This window comes from Psittacula echo (genome assembly GCF_963264785.1).
Source record: "Psittacula echo genome assembly, chromosome: 5".
Lineage (NCBI taxonomy): Eukaryota > Metazoa > Chordata > Aves > Psittaciformes > Psittacidae > Psittacula > Psittacula echo.
In genome coordinates this window covers 38,858,769-38,881,763 of record NC_137739.1, presented here as the reverse complement: position 1 = coordinate 38,881,763, position 22,995 = coordinate 38,858,769, and the positions used below count along the sequence as shown (strand labels likewise).

General features: G+C 41.3%; 1 protein-coding gene across 11 annotated transcripts in view; it reads left to right on the top strand.

Annotated features, from left to right (window-relative positions):
• The window catches only part of TSPAN4 (tetraspanin 4), a gene marked incomplete at its 5' end in the record, with an annotated part of 479,305 nt that overhangs the window by 45,702 nt on the left and 410,608 nt on the right, over window positions 1-22,995 (top strand). For 3 of the 11 annotated variants that reach the window (XM_080617770.1, XM_080617776.1, XM_080617783.1), the window contains one exon: window positions 21,856-21,973. The exons of 4 other annotated variants lie outside the window; for them this stretch is intronic. Of the gene's footprint in view, window positions 1-14,776; window positions 14,889-16,197; window positions 16,264-21,224; window positions 21,260-21,855; window positions 21,974-22,995 lie in introns of those variants that run through there. 4 more of the 11 variants (XM_080617771.1, XM_080617777.1, XM_080617780.1 and 1 more) reach the window with 4 other exon arrangements.

The window sequence follows — 22,995 nt, the reverse complement described above, 5'->3', positions numbered from 1 at the left end:
CTGTGAACAACATGTTTAAATAGCAAGGTTGAAAAGCCACGTTTGTAGATTCGCTTCTTGTCCTGATGTCAGCGCAGGGCACGGTCTCCTTGTGTGGTTTTGCAGATCTCATGATAGAAAATGCAGCCGAATTAGCCCGGTGTAACAAAGCTTGACTAAACATTATAGCTGTCTGGTGTTAACTTGTAGCATGTGATTTATAGGACGTGGGGGAAGTGGTAGTGTTTTGTATCCTTTTCAGCTGGGAACTGTGGAACCATTTGTGCTTACTACCAGGACAGCTAATCCTCCGCCCTTGGCTGCTTGGTGGAAGCGAATCCCACCGCAGGACTTCTTTCCCAGTTTTTCTTCCCTCTCTTCTTCATGTGAGTTCACAGGAATAAAAATGGTCTCTCCAGAGTGCGTGACAACCCTGGGACCTAAATAGACATGTACAGGATAGAGTATCTTAATGCAGCTGGGATGCTTGTGTTATGCATTGTCCTGGATTAAGGAGAGCTATAAGCTCTCACATGCTTCACCCTGTGTCTATTTTGTTGCATGCTCACAGCAAGCACGCAAAAATGTAATGGTTGAAATTACTTTGGCCTTTGAGGATTTTGGCTGGCTTATTACTACAGGATTTCTTCTGCTGGGTTTGTGCTAACATGCATCAGCACAAAGGGTCTGACTGAAAGGTTGTCATTGCCATCTGAAGGCCTGTATAGGCTAAACTGTGAACAGTTATTGTCACAAGCAAGACTTGGAATAGTAAAAGCAGAAGCTCAGAAGCAATAAACTGCTCCCGACATTTTTCTATTTTATTGTTATTAAAAAAACCCCCCAAACAACTAAACCATACAAAACTTGTGACAAACTTTTCTAAGAGAATTGAGAAATGACACAATCATAGAATGGTTTGGGTTGGAAAGGACCTTAAGATCATCTAGTTCTAACTAGAAGTGCCCTGGGCAGGGACACTTCACGCTAGATCATGTTGCCCAAGGCTCAGTCCCTGATGAAGAGTCCCGCTCCAGCATCCTTGTAGGCCCCCTTCAGATATTGCAGTTGATTTTCTCTGTCTTGCTCCAAGATCAGGTCCTCAAAGTTATTTTGAAAATGCTGGCTGTTGTTTAAGGATTTTATTAAAGTCCTTGCTTTGGAGAGTTTGGATAAAAGTAGTATTTAATTTAATTAACCTTTACTAGTCTGTTTTTCTGCATGAAAAAGTGACCTTTATAAAATGCCAATTACATACCCAAAAGCCTGCTGCTTGCATTCTTCTAGTCTATATATATTTAAAAAAAAATATAATTATCTGTGTATATGTAAATAAAGGGATGTGAAAACATGTTTAAAATTGTGTGAGGTATTTAAGGACTCTTTACTTTGAACAGTGGTGTTTGTACACAGACATAAACAGAAAATCCATAGACAGTGGTTGACTCAGGGTTGTTCTAAATATTAGGTGGTCAGCCAGATTCCTGGCAGACAATGGGTCTAGAGCTGAGTGTGTGTCTGTGTGTGTGTGGGGGGGTGTTTGAGAGCCATAGTCTGGAAATTGGGTTGTGTATATGTGAATTAATAACAGTGCTTAGAGGCATTGGTAGAGGTCACGATGGCTATGGACTAGCCCCTGCATGGGTATATAGTAAGAGAGATTCTCTGTCCCAAAAGCCATGTGAACTCGCTATGCTGAAAGATGTTGGGAAGACTGTGGCTCAGAGTGGGAAAATGGCCAAGTCATGTTGCATGACTGCATTTCATCTAAACCCCTGCTAAGCATGGTGTCCCCTAGACCGACCTGTCCTTTCTTGTTCTTCGATTCATCACTCATTCACATGCACAATTTTTCCTGTTTTCTCATGCCAAGCAGTCTAGAAGAGACATCTAAAAAGCTTTCGTCAACTAAGACAAGTATGAATAAACACAATTTTTGGAGAACATGAGGTCTAGTATGCTTGTTAAATTCCCCAGATTGAATTTGCCTTTAATATGCTCTTGGGGTTGGATTTCAAATGTGTTTAAGTTTCTAAAGATGTGAACAGATGCGTAGTAAAATTTTCAAAGGCTTTTAACTTGCTTAGGTGCTTTTGAAAATCCCTTCAGGTGTCAGTGTGTCTTTAATCTCCTCAATAAATTTGCAGATCCTTAGAGCCTGTTGTTCAGCATTCAGGACTTGAACAAGGTCTGGAGTCTCTGCCTTCTGTCCATGTTTCTGTAGGTATATTTATTGCAGCTATGGAATGCGACTGTAATTGTGTAAATGCAAACGGGTCCCAGTTTTAAATCTGACCCTCAGTCGTGTAGATGTATGATATTCTTGGAATAATTGTTTTAGACACAGAGGGCTTGTAGTATTTTGTAATCCTGTTGCAAAGATGAGATTCTGCTCTCCATTCTTTGAGAAAATCCCTTCTTCAAACAAAGCTTGTATAAAAGAGAGGTTACTTAAATGTTAAAATATACTTACACTCATCTGTAGCACCATACAGCTTGCACACAATTACAACCTCACTTTCTTCTGCCAATGGAAACATGATTGTAAATAGATGTGTATTTTAGGGGAAGGGATTCACCTTAGTGTTTGTATCTCTGTTTCTTGGATGCTAACTGAATGACAGTGGAGATGGAGGGCAGAGCTAGTGCAAAAAAGTGCACTGATTTATCCTTGAAATCCAGCACGCACACTGAGATTACTCAGAAATGTTCCTTCGTGGTTCAGAGCTGAAATATCTGTCCTGTTGTGATGATAGCTCAGTGGTAGAGAGAAAGAGCTCTTAAGTTTCAAGCAGAATGAAAAGTTGATGCATTTCTTTCCCACAATGCATTCTCTTTGAATAACTTGCTTATGGGCTGCTCATTTTAGGACCTGACTCCATTTTAGAGCCTGATTTTTGAAGCCCATTAGCTCCAGTAAGCTTTGGAAGAGGTTGCCGGAATAAATATGCAAAAAATACTGCATGCCAAGCAGTGAGTGTAACGAGGTTTGGTGTGATAGCTGGGAACTGGTCGATTGCTCTAAGAAAGCTGCATCTCATGTTAGAGGCTGTCTCCAGTGTTTCTTATTGCCAAATTACTTTTTTATCCTTTGGTGAGTTATGAGGATGATGTCACTTAACATCATGGAGGAAATTCTAGCAAACTTACTAATTTAGTATATAGGGTGAAGGATCTCCACTTGCAGCCTGCAGTGTGAGCTTTTATTTGTGAGTGGAAATGCTAAGGACCTCGGTGTCAAATGGAGGCAGTGTGTGTGATAAATCTCCTTGAGAAAGCTAATCTGCCAATTAAATTTTGTTTTGAGAACCAGTTAGGTTGTTACTTTTTCCCAGTGATTATTTCTTCTTTTTTGCATTTTTCAGGGCTCTGTTTGCATAATAAAAATGACTATTGACCCAATGGAGTAAAACCTTGCAAATGATGAAATGATTGCTGGAAAAGAATTGTCTCTGAATTCTGTACCATACACTTATTTTGTTCCTGACATTTGCTCCATCATGTTTTATGGGTGCTCCTTATAGAAAATGAAATTGCCCTCAGCCAGCCAGCAGTAAAAAATAATGCATTCCTTGTCTAAAGTATGCACCAGATGATTAAAGGAGGGACCTTTGGAGGCTGAATTTAGTGATGTTGTAGCCTATTTCTGAAGTTCTTGGTCTCTTTCTTGAGATAATGCAGTGTATTCATTTCCCCACTGCTGTTCCTGCGTAACGGTTCGTATCTCTAGTATCCAAAAGTGGGACTTTTTCAGAGTTGGTGACAGTTTATTTCGACAGCTTTGGGAAAAAAAAAAGAAAATATGAAAGTACTTGAATCAACTGGAACTTTCCATTGACCCGTGTCTCTGCTGAGCTTTGCATTAGGCCGTGGAAGGGGCCTGTAGTGGGACCACTGCACTTGTACCCAAGTTGTTGTGCAAGGTGGGATTAAATCCTGGCACTGAAAGGATGCTGTGCCACTTAGATTTGCACTGTATCAACGAGCTCTGTTACTCAATTGTGAAGGCAAGCAATTCTACAGTATGGTGAGAAGCGAGGCTGCAATAATGTCTGGGATTGCAAGGGGGGCTGTAAATGTGGGTCAGTGGAGGGAAAGAGGTTATGGGAATGCTGAGCAAGGTCAGTCAGATCTGCTGATTTTGAGTAGATGTTTGTATTTTAAGGGTGATGTGGTATTCCAATAAATTCTCAGCTGATTTCTGCATAATGTCAGTGTATTTGTAGCTATTGCTGTTCCTGAGACATAGGTCAGCATGTTGGTTTGATGCATGTGCAGAGATACTACTTTCTCTGATAGCTCACCATTGCATAGGAGGAGAGCTGTTCAGATCCTGCTACCCAATGATTCCCATGTTTGCTATAGCCTTTCTGGTTGAAAAAGGTCAATTCAACTTTTTTGTTTCTTTCCCCCTGCCTCCCACCCACCTCCCAGTTGAATCCACTTCCTTCTGTCTTGAACTATTCTGCAGAGATCTCTTGATTTCAGATCCTAGTATATTTGGTTTGTGTAGAAAGGTTTTGGTAGTGGGGGATGGCTTCTATGAGAAGCTGCTAGAAGCTTCTCCTATGTCTGGTAAAAGCCAATGGCAAGCAGCTCCAAGAAGGGCCACTGCTGGCCAAGGCCGAGCCCATCAATGAAGGTCGTAGCACCTCTGGGATAACATATTTAAGAAGGGGAAAAAGTTGCTGTGCAGCAGCAACTGCAGTCGAAGAGAGGAGAGAAGAGAATACCTGAGAGGAACAGCTCTGCAGACACCAAGGTCAGTGAAGGAAGAGGGGAGGAGGTGCTCCAGGTGCTGGAGCAGCCAATTCCTCTGCAGCCCGTGGTGCAGACCATGGTGAGGCAGCTGTGCCCCTGCAGCCCATGGAGATCTGTGGTGGAGCAAATCTCCACCTGCAGCCTATGGAGGACCACATGCTGGAGCAGGGGGATGTCCAAAGGAGGCTGTGACCCTGTGGAAAGCCTGTGCTGGAGGAGGCTCCTGGCAGGACCGATGGAAAGAGGAGACCATGCTGGAGCAGATTTGCTGCAGGACTTGTGACCTTGTGGATGACCTATGCTAGAGCAGTCTGTTCCTGAGGAACTGCACCCCATGAAGGGACCCATGCTGGAGCAGTCTGTTCCTGAAGGACTGCAGCCCTTGGAGGGACCCTGCTGGAGCAATACATGAAGAACTGCAGCCCTGTGGGAAGGACTCACATTGGAGAAGTTTGTGGAGAGCTGTCTCCCGTTGGAGGGACCCCATACTGGAGCAGGGGAAGAGTGTGAAGAATTCTTGCCCTGAGGAGGAAGGAATGACAGAAACTATGTGTGATGAATAAACTGCAACCCCCGTTCCCATGCCCCTCTGCTGCTGTCAGGGGGAGGTAAAGAAAATGGGTGTGGGAGAGTGGGAAGTTGTTTTTAAGATTTGGTTTTATTTCTCATTATCCTACTCTGATTGGTAATAAACTAAATAAATTTTCCCTATGTTGAGTGTTTTGCCCATGATAGTAATTGCTGAGTGATCCCTTCCTTATCTTGATCCACGAGCCTTTTGTTGTATTTTCTCTGTCCTCTCCAGTTGAGGAGGGGGGTCATAGAGCAGCTTTGTTGGGTACCTGGCATCCAGCCAAGGTCAACCCAGGAGTGTGCTGCTGGAATACTGCAGGCTGTCTCTAGTACTTCATCTCTACCACATCAGAACCTTACTGAAGAGACTGGTCTTGCTGATCAGAGCTGCTGTTCCGGTTCATCTGCCTGCCAGTGCAGCATCCCTCCATCCAGGGTCTTTTTCTTGGCTGCCTGCAGCAATAACTCAAGATCTGCCTGCCATCTGGATGACACTTCCCACAATATAACCTAGCGTTGGTTTTTATGTTGGTTTATTGTGTAATGCTGTAAATACATATGGCTGTGTATATCTTTTGCATAACTGCAGCTGTAGCAGTGAGAATGGTGGCTTGTGGGGCTGAGGAGACTTTGAGCTCTGCTGCTAACTTTCTCTGTGAACTAATGTGTAGGATGCTTGCTCTCCTTGAATGTTAAATTTATTTTAAAATCTGATTTGAAAACTCTTAAGTTGGGGTTCATTTTTAAGTACCTAAATACATTTTGAAAATGCCCCCCCCTCTTATAATAGTCCTTTTCTGGTACCTGTCTTCATGTTGATGATGTTTTTAGACACAGCTGCATAATATGTTCACAATATGCTCCAAAATCCTATGGCCTGCAACACCAGAGATTTGTGTATCTTAATCCAGCTGCAGATCAGGGCTCCAGCTGTAAAGATGGGGGTGTTTCGTCCCAGCTGGGGTGATAGATTTACTGTTGGCAAGGCTATCAGTCACATTCATGGCAGAGGTTCTCCAAAGCTGGCAGAGAGCATGGGTCACTGCATGGTTTACTGCAAGACACATAAAAGCCAAAATGCTTGTACTGCCATTTTATTAAGCTGTCTCTGGAGCTGTCTTGTTTTTCTATTGTGCTAGGTTACATCCCAGCAGACTTGGAGAACATGTGGTGCTCATTAAGTATTTCTCAATAGGTCAACAACAATCCCGAACCAGGGAAGGTCTATGCTAACAAACAGAGGTTGCCAAATCACTGGTGTCTGACAAAGCCAAACTCCTTGCAGGGTAGGAGCCAGCTCACCTGTCATAGTCCTCTGTATTTCCAGTCTTGGAGACTTACAGATTACACTTCATCCTTATTATTTGGAGATGTTGTATTTGTTTCCTCATCTCTTGGTGTCCAGCTTGGGGGAACGCTGTCAGATGTTAGCAGCAGCAGAGATATTTCAGGGAAGCAGAGGTCCATTTGTACCTAGTTATGCAACCATGGTGTGAGTGCATGATTTGAAAAAGATAACTATGTCTGATCCTTCAAGGACCCTTGGTTGTCCTCAGTTTTAATGTGAAACATATGGGTGTAGTGTGGAGCTGGGGATAATGATTCGAACTAGAGAGACAGATCCCTGATGGTGACTGTCATCTCTGTTGGCAACTAGAAAGCTTCAACACCCCTTTTAAATCTTGGGTTGTATGGGTTTTTTTTATTAGCTTTGTCATTGGTTGCTAGCCAAATTGATTACTGAGAATTTAAATATATGTGAATAGAAACTGAAATGACACCCATATAGTACTTTAATTTTAATTTCACTGTAACCCATTTTCCCTGTGCCCTTCACCTTTCAAATTTTGAATGCAAGTTAAGAAAAGGGGTCTGAGAGGAAGATTGAATGTCTTTTGTGTATAACATTAAATTTTTAAACAGAGCCATTCCAAGGTGGTTGTTTCTGGTCACTGGGAGCTTGACTTACAAAAAATATTTTGACAGTAAAAGATGCAGCTAGGCACTAATTTAAATAAAAGACAGGTCCTATGACATTTAGGCTCCTAGGACAAGTAAATTTCTGAATTTTCTGCCTTGTTTGTAGCTGTAGAGCAGGACAGAGAAACAAACTGTCCTGATTTTTCAACTCTCTATTTTTCATGTGAAGTATTGACATTGGGGAAAATGCAAATAGGAGCATTTGCTCTTCGGTACTTACTGAAAGCAGTATTTGACACTGTGCTATATTTATAAAGCTTGAGTTAACCTCAAAAGTCAAAGCTCTGTTATGAGTGCAACTTTAAAAAGAGCCTTCTAACGCTAAAATTTGGGGCAGGCATCGTTCTCTGCAATACTTGAAAGGTTATTTGAATGTCCTAAGTAAAGTATGGAAGAATTAGGCTGTAACTTAAATTCCTTTTGAAAAAAACAAATCTTAGATTTAAAACCAGGTTTGCATTCTAAAAATAAGAATTAAGTAAAGATACTTCATGTTGGTTTAAGATGATAAACTAACTGCTTTTTACTGATCTTACAGAGGAGACCTTGTTTGTTTGTGTTTTGGTACAAGCTCAGAGGAGAAGGAATAATAAATGCCTCTGTCATGGCTTTACTCCAACAAGATACATGAAAACAGCATTAAAAGCCAATGTTTCAGTGCCTGTCACTGCCACACTGTTCTGCTGTTGTATGGCCATGCTGGGAAGATGAATTAAGCTGAGTCAGGAAACGAGTTTCTAGGATATTTTTCCCCAGTCAGCAAAGTTAAGTGAGATGATGGCACTCAACTCATTTTGCTGTATTTAAGGTGTGAGGTGTCTAGAGCTTGAAATACTCAACACACAAGCTTGGGAGAAGCTGGTTTGTATTCTTCAGGTTCTATTAAGATGTGGAGGAGGAAATCAAAGCCACATGTAAAAGGTCATCAACAGGGACAAGTATTTCCTTGTAATATACTTGGAGCACTTCATACACAATGGCTGTAGCAGGATGTAATCTGAAAAAGTATCTTGTACTGTTCCAGTTCTCTTGTTTGCTTGAATTACAAATTCTTGCCCTTAACATGCCAGAGGTGTGGTTTGGGGTTTTCTGTAATTCTGAGCTGAGATGTTGGACCTGGTTAAAGAAAAAAAAGGTCTCTGTCGGAAGTATCTCACTTGCACTTTTGCACAACTGATGTCAGCTTAGTAAAAATGATTTCTCTTTTTCTTTCCTGCATATGTTAACTGAGGAGTCTGAACCGGCCTTTTGGCATTAGCAATTTATAGCAATAAAAATGGAAAAAGAACAGGCCCTTCCTCTTGTACCACCACACAATGCAGCAGGATTCATTTTCAAGACTTACTATCCAGACTGCATTTGAAAGAAAATTTCATTCACCAGCTGCATAAAATTGTACCAAATGAATTTAATTTGCTGCTTCCAGTTATCAGAGTCTTTGATCTGGTGTGTCAAAATCTAACCTCTTCACCCCTCTTCTCAGAAATGTTCTTACGTTACGGAAGAGGTGGTAGGCAGAGCTGCAGAAAGACTGATCTTCTGTCTCAGTCAGACACAGCTAGCACAGTCTGTCTCAGTCAGACACAGCAAGACCCAGATCTACCTGCAAGGTGCTATGTAGCCTCAGCTGACCTTGTAGTAAGCAATTTCTCTTGGCAAGGGATGGATTTGATGAGTTAAGTTTAATAGTATGTGACCTACCCTTAAGAGTAAGTCACTTGTGTGTTTTAACCTAAGACATGAGATGCAGGCATCAGCTGGAGGAGCGCACTCCTGCCAGAAGGATTGCTTGGGCACTGGATGGACCATGGTTGTGCTGTGTTTGCTTTGGAGTTATTAGTATTTTGGATTTAATTGATGAATTGCCCCTTCTGGGAGCACTTGTGAGCCCAGCAATAAGCGCCATCAGCCGTGTACAGCTCATAAACTATCTGTTAGGCTTCTCGTTCTTTTTTTCTTGGCTTTTAAGTTCTTCTCATTTGAATTGCAAGAGTGCTTAGCAGGTCTGAACTGCCACATGTAGAAGGGCCAGTCCCTTCCCCAAGACAATGTACAGTTTAAGCAGCAAAAAGATGGGGAAAAGGAGGCATAACTTATCCACACTATATGAGTACACTGCAATGAAAGTAACTAAGGAATTAGTGGCGTGACTTGTGAAGGGCCTGGGTTGGTGGGGTTCTTGGCTTTGTGGTGCCAGAAGGAGTTAGACAGCAAAGCGATCACAGAAAGTATCATTTCCATGTACAGATACAGATTTCAGTCTTCCTTCTGGCAGCTCATGTATAAGAACCTGAAAGCCACACAGCGCATCTGTGCACCGCATACGATAATTGAATTATTAATGGAAGTGAAGACCACAAGAGTTGAACCCAGGTTGCCTATCCTATTCAGAGCCTTCCAAGGGCTTCCTCATTTTCGGGATTAATTGAAGGCCTGCACTTTTCTCTCATTTTGCTTCAGCTTTCTTTTTTTTTTTTTTTTTTTTCCTTATTCTGCATGGTATTTTAAGGCTCAGGTGAAACGAAATTTTTGTGCTGTTCCCTTTCTTTACCAGAAAGCCCATTTTCTTGCAGTTCAGTTGTAAGATTTCGTGTAGGTCAGTAATGTTTCAAGATTTTAATTGTCAATTAGTATGTTTAATATTAAGTTGCAAAGGGAAATTTTTAGCTGAATTAATGACCAGTGGCACTATTAATGCTAAATGAGTCCATCAAGATCATGTTATTATCATGAATGCCAGGAATTAAGCATGATTAGGCCATTAATTTGCAGGTGCTACTGTGTTTAATATTTATTGCTGTTGATTGAAGGGGATGCTGCTAGGACTGGCAGGTGAAAAGCTTGATCTCTAATTTTGTTAACCTGTTCACAGATGTTTGGCAAATTCCTGAAGACAGAGTTTGAGTGCACACATGATTTTTTTCTTTTTTGAGATCTCAAGTAGTGGCAATGACAAAACCAAAACACAGGCTAGCACCAGCTTTGAACTAATGCTTTGACTTACATTTCAGTTAGTAAGTTAGTTGTTCTCCTGGTTTTGGCTGCGATAGGGTTAACTTCCTTCCTTAAGTAGCTGGCTTAGTGCCATGTTTTGGTTTAGGATGAGAATAATGTTGGTAACATTATTATGAGCAGTGCTTACACTAAGTCAGGGACTTTCAGCTTCTTGCACTGCTCTGCTAGTGAGTAGGCTGGGAGTGCAGAAGATGGGAGGGGGCACAGCTGAGACAGCTAATCCCGACTGACCAAATGGATGTTCCATGCCACGGAACAGCATGCTGAACAAAACAACTTGGGGGGGCAGAACTGGTCAGGGTGGGGTGGCAGCCCACTGCCTGGGGACTAGCTGGGCATCGATCAGTGGGTGGTGAGCAACTGCATTGTACATCACTTGTTCTGTGTGCTCGTTTATTATTTTTCCTTCCTTTTCTGTCCTGTTAAACTGTCTTTCTCTAAACCTGTGAGTTTTATCTTCCCCCCTCCATGCCCTGATTCTCTCCCCCATCCCACTGCAGGGGAGTGAGCGGACAGCTTGTGTGGTGTTTAGCTGCCCGGTGGTTAAACCACAACAGTTCTCTTCACTGAATACTTGTATAATAATCTTACATTTGCATGTTTGGGTTGTGACCTTTATATATTGGGGATTGTGATTATTTTCCTTTGTTATATAAAGTGTAGGAGTGTTAAACCAGGCATAAAGCCTTATTTGAAGTTTCATATATGCTCTAAGACTCATTGAGTGATACTTGAAAACATGCTTGCATTGTAGCTCCAGGGATTACTTTCTGTAATAAACTTAAAATGCTTTTGCAATATGTATCTAGGGTACTGCAGAAAGGAGTTGTCCTGACTTCCTCTTGCCTGTGGCTGTTTCTCACTGTTTTCCTTATGCCAGATTTAGGGTTTTTTTCCCAGAGTTTTAAACTTTGCAGCTGATTCTGAATGATGGTGTCAGTGTGAGAGAGGAGACAGGTGAAGAGCGGGTAGGTGGAGTGGACTGTGAGCCAGGTTGCCTTTCAGCAGCAACCTATACGTTGGTTAAAGTGGCCATGTAACAGCTTCAGACCCAGGCTCTTCTGGTTGTGTCTGTGCCCTTAGCTGTACCCAAGAACAACTGAGCTTGTTGGGAGTATGTGGTATGTTGGTTGTTTAGATGATTTGAGTTTGTACCAGCAAACTGGTGTGGGAAACCAGCATTGGAGGCAGAGTAAGCAATAAGTGTGGTTGTCTACTCTGAGGCTGAACCTTGAGTGAATACGAATGTATCAATATCTCTGTATTATCTGGTCTTCATAATGATGAGAACCCATGCCTCGCAGGTGAAAAAATCTGCAGTAAAGACTAGGATGTACAAATATCATAGCTTGTGGGTGAGGGAGATACAAACTAACCCACACATGTTAAAGGTGAACAGGTACGGTGCCTTGTGTGAAGGAGTCATGTTTTTTCCTGATGCTGATTTTCTGTGTAGTACCTGTAATAAAAAAAGAGATTTTAATAATGTGTGTGTATACACATGAACACGCACAGTAGCAGTTCACATTTCCACACTGTGATGCCTGCTTGCTTCACTGCTTCGCATGGAATAACTGAAGTACTGTGGACCTAGGACTGGTCTGTGTCAGAAGGTGGTCTCACTGGAGTCTGTTGCACATGCATACAGAACAGATACCCTATTATCCAGTGAATGTCTTTAATTGCTGGACATCCAGAACTTTTCCTGAGGTGAACGTTTTGTTCAGTTGAAAACCTTTCTGGTACTTCTGAGCAGGGTTAGCTCTGCTTGGAAGAAGGTGCTGACAACTAATGTAACGGGCTTGGAAAATATGCTATAATGCACTTAAAGGGAGAGCAAAGCTGAAGCTGCATGGATAGTCACAGAATTGGCCTGGCCACCTTGTGAGCTGGTCCGAAGTCTCCTTAGCTTTGATATGTATAGAGGGTAGATGTTATCCTAGGCATGTGCTCCTGTAATCTATGGGTATTCAACAGAAAAATGTCACTTGGTGGCTATGCTGTTTAATGTGTGCCTGATGCTGTCTGCAGGGCTTGCAGATATACTTACAATGCAAGGGGAATCAGAGGAGCCACCCACAGAACTGAAATGTTTTCAGGAGATAAAGGCTATTAAACTGCTTGAAAAGACCAGTTGGGTCTCTAGAGGGTGAAAAGCCAATTTTGACCTTATGGAAACTTTACTTGCTGATCTTACAAAGGAAGTGTTAGCAGAAGAGAGAGATAAATCTATAATAGAGTTACTTACTGCCTTACAAAATGTGCCCAGTAGCAAGATCCACAAAAGTTGCATGCTCCTTGAAAAGAAAATGAGAACTAGAGGGTAAAGCGCACTTTCTTCTCTTCCCCAGTGGCCACTTCCTTTGTGGAATCCAGCTCTTCACATCCACACTGTGTAGCATTCCCTTGCCTTGCTACGGGACTATCCCACAGTATGTGATGGTGATTGCATCTGTGATGAAGGGGGAGGGCAAATACTTTGCTGAATTGATTATAACATTTACTATCCCTGTTGGAGTAGTATAAATGTACTACTCTAACTTCTTGTAGAAGTACAAACTATACCAGTATCAGGCTTTCTTATTCTGGGATAATAACTGTGGTGACTATGAACTAGAAAGCTTTTTATGTGAAATGTTATTTTTCAGTAATTGAAATGCTTCCACAAGGGCAAACTGACTACCTGATTAAACACTGCTTATTTCTTATCTTAGGGGAAGTACTGCAATATATTTGCTCTTGTTAAACTAGTATCTTTATTTAAACATATTGATGCTCTTCTGAAAGGACTATTTCTGACACCATTGCAACCCTTCGTTTCATTCCTCTGACTCTCCTTATTGAAGAGAATTTTTTTGTGCATCTTTACTGGCACAGTGGTTAGATGGATGTGACTAATAGGGTAAGGGAAGTGTTTGCTCATAAAATATCCTTGTTATTCAATAAATTGGCCAAAACAATGCTCACTTTTATATTAATTCCCTGACAGATGCAGCTGACCAGTGTAAATATCGTTCCATTTAGCGTGTAAGAGATGAGAGGAACTTTATGAATTTGGTTTTTATGTTCTCTCTGCCTTTGCTCTGGCTTTTAAACTGGAGTTGTTGACATAAGGGTAGAACTGAGGCATGTGAAGTGTCTCCAGTTGGTGACTCAGGGTGTGTATGTGTGTGCTGGTACTCTAACAAAGCCTCTAACCAAGGGAAAGACTCTGAAGAAGCACATTATGGTTTTTTAACATGATGCAGTAAATGCCAACTGGGAGGTTATAGAAGTTGTCCTCAGATTTGGTAATTTGGTAACCTCATTCCCAGTTTAAAAGTGTGTCATAGTCTCTGTAGGAGTTTATATGTAAATTATGGCCAGGTAGAGCCGCTGAGAGGCTTCTGGGTCTGGAGATGAAGAATATACTGCACTGCCTGGCTAGTTCAAAGTGAGGTGGCTTTTACATACCATGGCAAAAGCTTGACTGGTAAAGCAGATTCCTTAGTCTTTACTTTCTTGCAGGTGCAGGAGTAAAGGGATCAGAGCTGTAATTAGAATCAATTTCTCTTCCTTGTAGCATGCTGCCCTGCAACCGTAGCTTTATAGCACAGGATTTATGCCTTTACAGTATCTGTTGCTACCACAGTGGGGATTAGGGAGCAGAGGAATGAGCGTTGCGCTAGTCTTGTGAAGTTGTTTTAGTGCTATCAGAGCACAAAATGGGAAGAGCTGTCCTGAGTCCTCCTGCTGTGTTCTATCAGCGTAATAACAAAGTGGCAATGGGCTTCAGTCTCCTATTTTTTTCTTGTTTGCTTGATTCTTCTACTCAAAAAGGCATCAGGCCTTGGGTTTGTCCAGATAGCTTCCATGGGGGGATAAATGCAGGGCTTTTTCAGCTTGTTTTGCTGTATTCTTTTTCCACTCACGCATCTGCCTTCCATGGTTGGTTGGTTTTTTAATTCTTCTTCCCCACAGCCTGTAGACTGTTAGTTTATTTTATCTTGCAGACACAGTTGAAGGCATTTCCAAGAGGAATTATTGGGTTTGCAGGAATTATTTTCACTAGTCCTCTTTCTTGTATGTGCCTAAGGTTCCATATATTGATATACATTCAAGTCCATTAATTCAGAAGACAAAGAGTCAGGCAAACGAGTCTGGGACACCACTGGGGTGTTTTTGTGAGGGAATTTCTTATGTTACTCCAGAGAACTGTTAGCATCAGTATGAACAGGACATACCTCATTTGTTGTAGGTAGAGCTGTAATTTTTTGTGTGTGTGACGTTCACTTGTGCATTCGAGTCATGAAGTCCAGGAAAATATCATCACTTCTCAGGTGAGGGAGAATGAGGGAAAAATGCCTGTCAGTAGCCAGAGTCCTTCCTGACCTCCAGTGGTAAGAAGTGACTGGACACACTTGTCTGAAAACCTGTAAATGACATAAATTGTTTCTCTTTTCTCCCAGCCTCATCTGTTTTAATCTACCCCCCACCTCTCCACCCAGAGGCAGGGGCAGTGCATGTTGTGCAAATGTACCGGAGGTGAAAGGGCCCAAGCTGTCCTATCCTGTCTGCTCTCTTGTGCCAACCGTTTTGCAGTAAGTACAGCAGCAAGGGCATGGTACATTAGGTACATTAGATGCAGAGATGGAGTGACGCTTTGAGGACTGTAAAGAGGTATTTGTGTAGAGGGGCATAAGGGAGTATCTTTAAATATTTAGAGTTTGAGACATTTCAGAAGGTTTAGGGAAACTGTTTTTTGTTCTGTCCTCATGAATTGAGGCTATGCCTTTGTGTGCCTTTTTAAAGTGAGAGAAATGCAACACTATAAAGTCAGAAAGGAGAACTGGGTGGTTAATGGAGGAGGGAGCAAGGATGTCAAGCTTGGCTTTGTCAATGAGAAGGAGATGAAAGTGGTTTTGAGTTTACTTTCACTGAAAGGAGTACATGTGAATTTGTCTTAGCAAAACCTTTATGCTGTGTGTTGCTGCTTTGTAAATGCTGGCAAGTAACACTTAGGCTGTACAGGGTGCTGATCTATAGATGTTTTTTTCCTAGTAAAGGACATGCCCAATGCTAGCTGCATTTGAAGGCATAAGATAGAATTTTGAAAAGCTACACACAGCAGCTGTCACAAATTACTGTAATATCCTGCTGTTTAGGATAACTGATGAGTATGTCAGTTCCTTGGATATGTTGAGCCATATCATCAGTCAGTATAAACTGGCCTTGCTTTGTGGATCTGGTTAGAGTGTCATGCATTTCACCCCATCTGAGAACCTGTGTCCTAGGCAAGCATGGCAGGGCTGTGAAGAGCTGAGGGGAAACCTGAGGACCCTGGTAGCTTTGTTAACATATTGAACTGGCACAGATGCATCTTTAGGGTAATCTGTGCTTTCTTTGCTGGGAAGGAGCTTCCAAATTATTTGAGTTTCATCCTCCTCTCTTTCCACACTCTTCCTCCTCAGTGGTTGGATTTCCTTCCAGGTGGAGGGCTGCAGGGTGGACACAGCTATGTATATGTTTGTGTGGTTAAGAAGTATCACCAGTTCCTTGTATTAGGAACTGTCATGTAGTTGTAGGTTTCTTAATAATATTTGCAGGAAAGTGAAAGTGAAGTGGAAGAGGTAATGGTTGATACGAGTCATCTGTGTTGTGAGATTAAAGTGTAGAAAGGAGATAGTGTGGAACTGCTGGCTGCATTTGCATTGACAGGAGATGAAATTGGCTTACTGTTTGGAATATTCTGGTATTGGCATATGGAAAGCACAGATCACGTACGAGAAACTTTTATTTCTCAGTTTAGGTGGTGTTTCTTAAGCCTCTCTCATGCTCTGTAGAACATGAGCAAATTTTATCGGCTTATACTTCACAGCCTGCCCATAATGAGGAATTATTTTCTTCTAGCCAGTTCCAGACTTTGCTTGACTTCCTGTGGCTGACTTTCGGCTCTTGTTCCCGTCCAGCTGTGAGGTATCATCCCTCTGCCTTATTCTCCCGTGGACTACCTAAAGTTAAAGCAGACCAGAAGCAAGAGGATGTTATCTTCACAGCAGGAGTTTACTTATACCTTAAGTGTTTCAAAGTTTTGATACAGCTGCAGCATATTTCTTAAGTATAGTCTTACTGTAGGTAGCAACAGCAGCAGTTCTCATAGCTGAAAATTAAATACGTGCTTTGGTTGGCCACCTGCTCAGGGCAGGGACCATCTAACTCAGACTTCAGACAACCCTGGTGCATCAGTGATGCTTACAGTGCTGTATGAGCAGGCATTACTGTAAGCAGCCTGCTTGCTTTTGGGTTCTGGATTGGGGGTGTTTTGTCTTTATTAGAGTAGTGCATGCTAGTTGTAATAGATGGGCACCTGCCAAGCATTGTGTTTGCAAGAGAGTAGAGAACTAGCTGTACAAAGTGAATAACGGCATGCATATGGAGTGTAAGCTAGAGAGTGGTTTTAGACTGTGCCAGGCTCAAGATGAGACAGCAGAGCAAAGGCAGATGGCAGAAACTGCTGGGGAGAGGTAAAGATAGACATTGCAGTTGTTATTGACTTGGGTCCCTAGTGTGGTTGTAATGAGAAATATGCTGGTTAGCCATAATGCTGTTAGAATACTAGTGGCCAGTAAACAGCTGTTATCCCTGCAAGTTTAGTCTCCACATGTAGCGTTTCGTCTACTTGACCAACTCTTGTGTGATAGCAGAAAACCACAAGACAGAAGGACAATCCAAGTGAGATGGTTTAAATTCGGATTTTCCCGGAGAGGGATGATTTTTGTCTTCTATACGTTTTTAAAACTTGAAGATAGACTTTCTATTTTGTCGTAGACTTCTGTGGAGCTTTGCATTTTTTTATTTTTTTTTCATGATTTTATGTATATATGTATTTTTTTCCTGTTTTCCCCCATTTTTTAAAGTGTACGCAGGTAGTCAGTTATACGCTGTACTGCTGTACTGCTCAGTTTGCCCCAAGAAACACGAGAAATTTCCTGAGCTAGATGTAGCAAATAGGTGTTGAGGGATGATTTCTGCTGTCAAAGGGCAGATTTTGGTCTAAAGACATGTCAGTTAGTCGGCATGTTCTCTGTATTGTGTTTGAGAACTGAGGGGCAGAGAAGTGAAGGCTCAAGTCCTATTGATAACTTCTTTGCCTGTAGAAGAGGAATCAGGAGAGGAGGTAATGGACTGCATCTTCTGTTGAGTTGCTTTAACCAATATGGTGTGATGTGGCTTTACTGTAACTGACTTGGCATAAAACTTCCAAAACCTGTATAATTTAAAGGTGTTGATTCTGAAGCCATTTGGGGTCTCTCACCTGACTGTAAAATACTAAAAAATATTTGCAGTGGTTTAAGCCAACCTTCATTTCTACACAAGCAAGTGCAGAAGGCTGTATCGATTCTTCATGAGATGCATTGGGTTATCCTGAGGCCTCGTGGTGCTAGGTGATCCCATTAAATAGGTTTCTTAAAACTTTTGCTGGAGGGAAGATGTTTGAAGTACCAGCAACGTGTATAGTTGTTTAGTATCTTTGGTATCAATACTTGGTATCTAGGTACTGGTTTAGATACTTTCTAAACTTTGCAAATAAGTGTGAGTTGGAAACTGGTATTGATTCTGTCTGAAAGGTGATGATTGGACTCCTGTTTAGACCACAAATGCATTTTCAATATATTCTGTGCAGTTATCACTGGGACTGTATGCTTGAGAGAGTTACCCAGGGCATCCAAATTTTTGCAGAGCTTAAGAAGGTTAGGGCAGCAGGTTGTGAAGTCCTGGGGATGCTCTGTGGCAAGAATGGGGGTGTGTGTCTAAAAGGGTTTGGCTGGAAGCAAACTGAATGTAAGTGCTCACCCCAGACAGAAGGGGACTTGGGCCTATGAGTCTGTGAGGAAATCCAGTGGTTAAGACTGTCAGAAAGTTCCTTAGAGCAACACTTGTCAAAGGGAAGAACTCTTTGGACTATGTGAATGCTGCTATCCTGGCCCAGATACATCTGAGTTGTGCTTTACTTCACCCACTTAGTGCGCACACCATATTGCCAAACATTAGTGCTCTTAAATTACTGCACAGCAGCTCTTCAGTTGCCACAAAGTGCCTGCCATGGCTGCCGTGATTCTGGGCCAGCAACAGAGTGTTATTTTCTAATAGCTGGCTGAGGTGCTCACAGCCAATGCTACACAGCTCTGCCAGCGCGGCGGCTTGTGGCCAGATGGAAGATCAAAGCAGAGTGATTTGCTACAACCTGACATGGAAAACTTATTTGATTTAAGAGAGCGAAAAATCTAGTCTTTCCTCAAAATTGGGAATGTGTTGTTTTAACTCTGTGAAGTTACCACAAAGGACAAAGATAGGATAGGTGTGTCTTCTCCCTGGAAAATACTGTGTATTAAATAAAAATGTCTGAGGTAGTTTACTGCCTCAGAGATTTTCTGTGAGCAAAACAAATGCTTTGGTGTATTGACAGCAACAGAACTAAGATAACAGTAATTTTAAGTCACTAGCTTAAAAGGAAAAGCTGGAAAGCTTTAAAGGAGGAGGAGGTGTGTAGAGTAACTATTTTTCAGACATTACAGCACTAGAGAACTCAGTGCTGTCTCCTGAAGTGCTTCACCTGACTAATTCAGTTGGAAATAAAAGACATGTAAACTGTTGTTGTTACTACCAAAATTTCCTTTCCTACTCTGGCTGCTTTTTCTGTCTACCTTGCTCCTCCACGGATGCTCCTGAGTGTTTGCTCATTTACCTGGCTGTTGCTCCCTGTGAAGCTGGGTGCTCACTGGGAGCATGGAGGTACTTGGTTCATCTCCCAGCTCAGCAGCAGACTCCTTGGGAAGGTAACTTCTGTCTTCCTGCATGATGTCAAGTGTTGTGGATGATCTCAGGGCAACTTGAAGTGTTGCTATGATTCAATGTCATGCCGTGATATTAGGAGTGCCTCTGAAAGAGTATGATGTGATTCTGAACCTAGCTAGTAAACCATCAGTTAGCTCAGGCACTGCTGCATTAACCCTTGCCAGAGAGAGCTTGGAGAGCGGAGAATATTCTGCTGGTGTTGCCTTCATCATAGTGTCTCGAGTGCATACCCATCACAGCATGGGAAGGATAATGCTCATAAAGATGGCAGAGGGAAAATGTATGCAATATTGTGATATATAAGAGATGTGTCAGCTCTTTGGGAACTGGAATAACTCCTTTAGAAAATATCTATGATCTCTGCTTCAAGGCTTACAGTGAGAGACAATTGGCTATGTCCATTGAGAATATATTTCAGGAGAAAGGTACCTGTCATATTTTAAATATACTCTATGTTTCCCAAAGCCCTGGAATGGTTTCATGTTCAGAATCACTGGGCAAGTATTGGAATCAATGCATGTAACCAGTGCTATGTCTAAATCAAATTTGTGTGTGTATAATTGTAAATACGAAATTAAATATATTCTCTGAAAAGAAACCTCTTCAATGGTAAGTTTGAAATAATGACAAATCTGATTAAAATTTAAACTTTCCCTGACGATTTAATAGCACTTAAATGAAAAAGTATTTACCAGTGGAGGTTTGGCTAGGGCTTTAAAGGAAAATGAAAGTGCTCTAACCACAGGAAATCAATGGCTTAATTGTCTGGAAAAAAGAGTTCACTGCTGTGCCAGGATAACCAGTGAGAGCAATAGCCTATTCTGCAGGTATAGGGAGAATATTTGTCATTTAATTTTTACAACAATATCAGTTCCATGACAGGTAACTTGTGAAGTTGTGAAACTGATTGAGAGTTGAGAATTCCCTGTAGCTTGGGCTGGGGAGGGGTTGAAGAAAGACTAAATGAAGGATGATGAGTTGTTCTCTTTACTCTGGTAGAACCAGTCAACTTTCTTTCAGTACAAACTATGCTATTTCACAAACAATTTTAAATGTAAGGTTTGTTAAATCCACTTTCTTCTCTCAGTAAGCCATCAAGTTTGGGGCACTTTAGGTAGCAAATAAATGCTGATTCTGCGGATTTTAACTGGGTTTCAGTTTTCCTTCAAGGACAGCTTGATGTAAACGTTAAACAGAAAAAAGACAACAAACCAAAAGAAGAAATAATGAAACAAAACCCACCCCAACTTCAGTAAAAGGAAAACCATCATTCATTCATCTAAAAATGGCAAAAATTGAAGCTTTGAATGAATGTGTAATTTATTACATAAGTGCTTAATTGAATGAATGGTGATGTATCTTTGGCAACTTCGCATGCTGAACTTTAGTGTATCTTCGGTAGCTTTTCATAGCTCCTAAGCAGGGAGAATCAGTCCTTTTTCAGGCATAACAGCTAAAAATAGAAACCAAGTTTAAAGCTGTTGACCTTAATCAAGGTTTCATATTTCAGACTTCTAATCACTTTGATGCAATTACAGCTGTTGAAACCATTAAAATATTTGTGCAGTTTGTAATAGTGTCTCAATTATGAGTCAGCATCAGGCAGCCTCTGCTGCCTGGCAGACACAGAAGGGTGTTGTGGGAGCTGCTCCTGTGCTCTCTGATGAGATGTAGCATGTCCCACATAGAACCTCTACTTGTTTCTGTGATGTCTGAAGTTTTGGTGGCTCTGTGTTTGAGCTGGTGCTGTTATCTCTAGTTGCATGTTCAGTGCTGGGTATTTGCAGAGCTCCTTAGCCTGATTTGTGCAAGAGTTAACTAATGTTGCAGGAATATGGTTGTCAGGGTTAATGCTGATGTAAAGAAGATGAGATCAGTGTAGAGTTCAGGAAAGCCTAAAATAGGAGTGGGAAGGGAGTAACTATTGATGTCCAATGATTGTTTTGTATTGTTTTAAATATATATATGTAAAAAAACATGGCTGAATCCACAAGGGTAATTCAAGTATTGAATCTTGTGCATATATTAGCTGGAGGTAGCTTATCTGGCAGATTTGCTAGGTTTTGGGTACATGGTGATGGATATGGGCATGGCAGAGTTGTAGCCTTTTCTGTGGGTAAGGAGACACCTTGTATCAAGCAATAGGAATTGAAAGAAGAGACTTAAAATAAATAGAATGATTGCAAGTTGTGGAGTTTTGTTTGAAGAGAGAGCATGTGGGCAAGAAATACAATGTAACCTTAATTTAAAACCCCCAAAATATAGGGGTGGGTGGTGGTACAGACATGAAACTTGCTGACGTTTCTTTTTGGTATTTTTGTCTTAAAAGCAAGAGTAAGCATATCTGCTTTAATATATATTATTTAATATATAAAATATATAAATAAATCTATGTAAATATAATTATCTATAAAATATATAAATATATAAATTTATGTAAATATATACAATATGTTTAAAATATATTTTCAACAGCCTCTTGTGTTTAGTAGGACTTCAAATATAAATATATAAATTATATATAATATATAAAATATATAATATATAAATATAGTATTTATATGTATACATTGTATATAAATATAAAATGTAAATATAAATATATAATATAAAAAAGTATATTTAAATTTATATAAATATATTTAAAATATATTTTCAACAGCCTCTTGTGTTTAGTAGGACTTCACAGAATAACATTTTTATTTGTTACAGGCACTATCTGCTAATGCAAGAGTAGAGGCAGCAGCTGAAAGCAAAGATGAGACTAAAAAATGCCTCTTACCACTGGTGGAGGTGGCTGTGCCTGATCTGTGTGCATCAGGAATTTTCTGTGAGTTCACTTCAATATAGGGAAGTTGTGAGTAGTTCTACATTCGTGTATGTCCTGCGTGCCCTTGTGACATCAGGCACGATCTATCTGTGATCTATCAGGGCAGTTCTCTGCTTCCTGCTGTCCCTGGTAATATCTGACCCTGGGTAGCTAGCTATGTGGGCACTAGCAAACAGAAATCACTTTGTAATGGCTCGTGGGAAGACTCATGCAGCAAAGTCTTTCCTCCTTTTCAGGGTTATCATCAAATGCCTTTGGTCATGTCTCTGTTGATAATGGTTTTGTTTCTTGGAACTACTGCCCAAATGGGTGCAGCTTAGTGCCCTTATCACATTATGGGTCTTGCCTCAAAATAGGAGGGGGTGAAGCTATTTTCTGTCTTAAGGGAAAGGAAAAAAAAGTAACTGTTGACTGGGCTCAGAAGAATGAAAGCTCAGGCAATATTAGCACATCATGGTCCTATCTCCTAACTTCAAAGTTCACTCTGCCTTCAAACAATCCAGTAAGTCTCACCTCAGTGCCCATCAAGATCATGGAGCAGATCCTCTGAAGAACAAGAGGTGATTTGTGACAGCCAGCATGGCCCTTCACTAAGGGCAAATTGTGCCTGACAAATCTGTTGGCCTTTTACAGGACAGTAGGATTGAATGTACCCTCAGCAAGTTTGCTGATGAAGTCAAGCTGAGTGGTGTGGGGGCTTACAGGAGAGATAAGGAGGAACTCTTGAGATAGATAGGTAATGGTTTTAAACCGGCAGAGGGTAGATTTAGATTTAGATATTAGGAAAAAATTCTATACTGTGAAGGTGGTGAGACACTGGTGCAGGTTGCCCTGAGAAGCTGTGGCTGCCCCGTGTGTGGAAGTGTTCAAATCCAAGCAGGATGGGGCTTTGAGCAACCTGGTCTAGTGGAAGGTTTTGGAACTAGATGGTCTTTAAGGTCTCTTCCAACCCAAACCATTCTGTGATTCTATGAAGCAGCAGTAAGCTCTGGGCAGTGATAGGACACTGAGGTTCCTGCATC